The sequence below is a fragment of the Cardiocondyla obscurior genome, linkage group LG08 (assembly GCF_019399895.1).
Source record: "Cardiocondyla obscurior isolate alpha-2009 linkage group LG08, Cobs3.1, whole genome shotgun sequence".
Lineage (NCBI taxonomy): Eukaryota > Metazoa > Arthropoda > Insecta > Hymenoptera > Formicidae > Cardiocondyla > Cardiocondyla obscurior.
In genome coordinates this window covers 4399544-4405543 of record NC_091871.1, presented here as the reverse complement: position 1 = coordinate 4405543, position 6000 = coordinate 4399544, and positions in this window count along the sequence as shown.

Here is a 6000-nt window from a genome sequence, read left to right as displayed (position 1 = left end):
GAAGTATACACCCACCCGGTGTATATACACACCGCGTTACTCCACGTTACTTTATCGCAGCGTTCGCGCAGTTTGCAGAGACGCCTGGCCACCGTAACGAAGAGAGTGCAAATTCTTGTTTGGAAAAGGAGGGACTGCCGGGCTACTCCGAACGTAAACGCGCTCGCCTTCATCCCGCCACCGGGGAGGAACGCGTGCAATTTGCGAGGGTTGCGCGCCGTCCCGAACCTCTTTTTGTTGCGAAACGCGAGAACGATATCCCGCGCTTCTGCGCACGTGATTAGATAACAGTTGACGCAGTTAGGTAGCTGGTAAAACAAAATGATATGTTCTGATATGTACCATGTACATTTTTTCTTCATTTTGTTCAACATCTGCTGTACAAGCCGTAAAGTACATATCTATTTTTTTTTTATTATTTTTTTTTTTTTTTTAAGGATTGCTAATTTGTTAGTCTGGCAAACTTGTACACTATGTATTGATTAAACTACCCTTCTGAAGCTGTAAATTCAATTTCGGTGGTGCCATCTGTAGAAGTCTTGTTGAATGAATAATACTAAACTATAATTTTAGCTAAATTGTTAAATTATTCTCGAGTAGTAATAATAACCAAGTTCACAAATTTTTTTATTCCCTGTCACGTAACGAAAGAAAAAAAAGTACAAAAAAAATTTATCATTAATATAAATTACATATTTCTGCGAAAGAGAAAAGGAATTTTTATAAATCTAAGATTAATAGGGTTTATAATCAAAGATATAAATATAATATACAACAAAATATTACGTACGTTAATACTAACATGATTTTACTTGTACAATTTAATGGCACGTGAATCTCGAGTTATACTAATTCACAAACGAGAAAGAATGATTTACTTCTCATCTGCCTTTCAATTATCGACGATGATGCGCCGACAATGGGCCGTACTCCCCCGGAAACGTGGTATAATATCTCACGTTTAACCGTGGTGAACCCCCTACGATCGGCGCCCGTAACTACCCCTTGACGTACCAGGTGAATTAAATATGAATAAGCAGAACGCCGGTCGGCCGAGCGATTCTCATGGCTTGCCCGGACGATGAGACAAATGGTCATTTAATGACACTCGTATGGGACGAGAGGATTATCAGGCCCCTAAGTCACGCATCTGCATAATGCGGCATTTTCGCGAGGCAGTTAGCTCGGTAATTTAATCCCGCGACCAAACGGATACGACAATCGTTTCACGTAACACACAACTTCACCGCGCGCACGTATGAGGAAGTCTGATAAAAATGCAAATTGCTAATATCACGTGGTATTCGATACGGATGAATATATCACCGTGAATCTCCTCTCACAAATCATAACGATGTAGTAAGATATTTTTTACCACGCGGAAAATAAAAGTCGACTCTCCCCTCGATTCCTTGTCTTCGCATTTCCCGTCCCTTCCTTCGCCCCGACGTGGAATTCTCGCTGGCTCTCACGAACATCGGGCTGGCCGCCGCTTAATTCCAGCTAATTAATAAACTTTTACCATCTCCGTGTTTGTACTCATCCCTCGCGCGTACTAGCCCACTTTCCTTCCCTCGTCCCTTTTTGTACGCTCCTCCAGGAGAAGGAAGAGAAAGAGAGATGAAAGAGGAAAAGGAGAAAGCGAGAGCGAGCAAGAAAGAGAGAAAGAGAAAGCGTTCGAATTCATCTACTAACCAGTTCGCTTCAAAGGGTGGCTTTGCTCGTTCGCTCGGCCCTTTCTCTCACCGTTCTATCATCCTTCCCTCTCTTCCTCTTCCTTTCGCTCCGCTTTTCCCGCAACTTTACCCTTTCGAGAGCGAATTCAATCCGCTTCAAAGACACCGTACAATCATCCGGCCTTCCACCTCGAGATTTTCCGTCCTCCGCCCTTTCCTTCCCTTCATCTTCCGTCCGCGCTGCGAAAGAACCGGCCATTGTAGCCGCAACATTTCCAACCCATTCCGCAGTATTCGCAGTTACACGTGGACGATATTCGTACTGTACGTATGCGCATGCAGGCAGTATAATTACACCTGCGGGATTAGAAGAAGTATAATATTAGCCGCAAACAGCAAAAATACCGCCGTCCAAATTTGATTACGTTACAATTATAATTTTCAAACATATTAATTATATTCAATTTTAAAACCTGCAGTTTTATTACTTAAACAATTGTACCGGTTTCCCAATTAAAATTTAATTATCTCGCACGTTGTAATGCGCGCGGGAAAGCCAATGAGAATTATTTACAAATAGGATTAATACAGTCGGAAGTAAAGTAGGCGAAGGTACAACGTATTCGCTCGATGACTCTTATCAGCATTCATTAGGCGAGTGCGAGCAAGCGAACCTTGCGGTAAACGTGCTTTATCTGTCGCCGGAGCACAAACGAGGAACGAGAAACCTCCTCTCTGCCTCCTTCCCTTCGAGGCCTTTATTGGAGCATAATTCTGCTTAACACATAGCGCGATAGTTATTGCGAGCGAGATTCTCGGGGATGAGATATCTTTAAGCCGCCGTAGTTTCTTCGTCCCTCTTTCCCCCTCGCATCGTTGTAGGACAAACATTGCTAGTCGCCGAGTCGCTAATAAACTCGACTTCGGGGGACGTGATTTACACCGTCGTCGTCGCTACGAGAAAGAGAGAGTGAGAGAGAGAAAGAGAGAGAGAAAGGAAGATGAGATTGCGCGCTGGCACGGTTTACACGTGTATTTACGATCGGCTCTGACTGATGTCGTGTACATGCGCCCGGTTATTCGTCGGGCGGCTGGAAAAAAAGTACTGCGCACGACCGCTGTTTGTTTTTCGGTTCACTCGAGCCGCCGGTTATGATCATTGGCGCGACGTAATTATCCGCGCGTTAGCTTTGTGCCTGCACACTTAGGCCAATCTCGGCGAGGCTTTTTCCCGGTGCTACGCGACGTTCTTGAAATTCTCCCGAGTGCTGGTGCCGAACGACCAGCGATCATGAGACCTTTCAGTCGATTGTAAGGTAATTAATGTTTACTCTGTATAGTAGTACAACATGTAACTTTATCTTATAATTTTTTATCGGAGCAAATGTTTCAGTTAGAGCACGTTCTATATATAGTGAAAACGTTTATTCATTATTTATCTATATTTTAAATAAAATTATTTATTCATTATAGCGAAAGAAGTGTTGTGTCGACAGATCTCTTATCGCGATATCTTCCTCGGCGTGTTTATTCGGCGACATGGCGCCTCGATGTTTAATTATTATTACGTAGCGCCGCCGTGTCATTACACGTCGACGCGACGTCTTCGATGTCCACGTCTCGCTTCCGGTCACGTGGCTACCGCAGGGAGAGAGAAAAAAAAAAAAGAGGGTTAAACGCGAAGGGCCACCCTCATTAGACACCGTATATCAGAACGTCGGCGCGTGGCGGTGACGCGTAATTGCGCGCCTCACCTGAAACAGTCTCTGGCGTGTCATTTGTGTGTTATATTCGTTATATGCGTCCGCGAGCGTGTTCGTGAGCATTAATTGCGTAGGTCCGCCTAATTTATTTGCTTCTTCGCGCGCGCGCCCGCCCTTCCTCCCGGACGTGTGTAAACCACTCGCAACGGAATCTTTTGAGTTTCCCACGCGACACGAGCACCTCGGTCCCAGCCGTTTCATTTGCCCAGTACAAATATTTTGCCCGCCTGGCATCTCCCAGGTTACGCCGCGACGCCCTTACGCGAACGCCGTGGAAAAAAAAGAATAAAAACTGTAGGGGTGGAAGTATTAAAGCTAGAGATTGTTGCCAGTTACGGTAAATGGAACAGTTACCTTCCATTTTTCCGCTCGGCTTTTGTCAAATTGTTCTCGATTGAATTATGAACTTTTATAATATTATATTGTTCATTTTATTTTGTGTATTATGATTTTTTATTTACGATGTGGGAATTTTTTTTAAACAATATAATAATATTTCAATACGTTTAAACCTCAAATGGAAGAAGCTCGGCCAGTCTATTCATTCTTGCTTATATTTCCGGATCTAACGTTTAGTATTCCAATTGAAAGTATATCTAATATCGTAGTTATGTCAAAAGTCATAGATTAAAATACGTCGCTCGCTAATTAGGACACGTTTCACCAATGACGATACAGTAACTATGTTTGCTTTGTGTCGACAAAAATTCCTTCTTCTAAAGGAAAAAAAAAGGTCCGTATATTTTTAATTGAACTATATTCTTGATGTCCCCCGTCGACATTTGTCGAGTGCCGCAAACTGCGGTATCCTCGTGTTACCACCGTTGTTCTGGCAAATGCCAAGAGTCTCTTTCCCGGAAAATTTGCCAACTCGATCAGCCGATACATTATTCAATCCCATCCCCAAACACTATAATTAACCAGAGTATCTTTGCGGAGTAACGATGATGGTGCGGGAAGGGGAGAGGGGGACTGGTTACAAGCGGAAAAACGACCAGCGGAAAGTGGAGCTCGCTCGCCGGTGTCTCGCTTTAAATCGACGCGCGGATGTCTATGTATCTAACGCGAACAACTATGTATATTTGCCAGACATAAACGGAATGGCACAGTGGAGGCACCATGGGGTTGCTGCACAGGGTATCTATGCCGCGCCACTACCCTGTAATAATAGGCACTCAAATATTTCCCGATTAAATATTTGATCTCGTTTTTATGCCATTTATTAAAAGCCACAAGTGAAACGTGAATGCGCGCGCACACGCGAACAAAATTTGCAACAGCAACAATTCTCTGACTCAATAATTTCGGGTATTAAAATTCAGATTCGGCTATCGAATTTTTTTTTTTTTTTTTTTTTCTCTTTTTCCCCTGTTTTTATTCTGCATAAAAATCTAGAGACTGAATAATTCTTTTTGTATTTAATCGCAGTATCTGCAATTTTTTTCTTCTCTACCTGCGATCCGTAATTGTTCCATCTTTATGTAATGTCCTTGTAGGAGGTAGTGTTCCACATGCGCGCAGAGTAAAATAGACACCGTCGATCAGATCGCTTAGTTGGGTAAGTCAAATTTATGTAATTTGATGGAGGTGGTGTTCGTTTTACACTGCGCATCTGGAACTCACTCGCGCGTAATTCCTTTCAGGGATAGCGAATTGGAAACGTGGAAAATTACATATGCGCGCGATTAATGTAGGAAGTTCTATTTGCCGAACTTTAAAAACCAGCGGTAAAAGACGCGATTGGCATCTCTCGCCGGCGTAACTTCTTTCGCGACCAAGTCAAACATTTTTATCGTTCTCATCTTCTTTTTTTTTCTTTTTTTTTTTCCTTTTCTCCCTTCCTCTTCGCGCCGCTTCTCCTCGTCGTTTCTTTTTATAACTTTTTATCATCGACGGCGCACGTCATCCGATATCAATGTTTTCATCGTCGATGCGCATTTTCGCACACACTCCTGTTAATTTGTGATTAATAGAAACAGCGTTTGGTTGAGCGGGACATTTTTTTTTTCCTCCCTCCCCTTCGGTTTATATGTGGAGAGTCTATTTTCACATTGGCATATTACCATCCGCGATGAGTTCCACGGTTTTTTCTCTCTTGCCCTCTCGTGCGGGGATTCTTCATGGTCAGAGTCAGTCAATATATTCGGGACGATAAAGGAGGGAATGAGAGAGAGCCTCGGTGAAGAGGCAGTGAAAAAGGGTGCAAAACGTTCGCAAGGGGAAACAGACGGGCGAAGGGAATAGAAAGTGCCGGCTAGAGACACGAAGGTGGAGAAGTAGGAAGAACAGGAGAGAGATGGGTTGTACGATCGAGGGGGAGTGGCGCAAACATTTGCCTGCCGCCCGGTAAATTAAAAGCACACAGAGAGGAGAGAGAATAGGAACGCGAGAGGAGAGTGAGTAAGTGAATGAACGAGCGGGCGAGGAGCGGATCGTAGGTGGCCATCGTTTTCTCTGTCCCCCTGTTCGGTCCCGCGTCCTTCTTTCTTCTTTCCTCTTCGTCCGTGTCATTCGCTCTTCTCCTTGCCCAAAATGGTCCACGTGAATGAAAAGAGACTCCC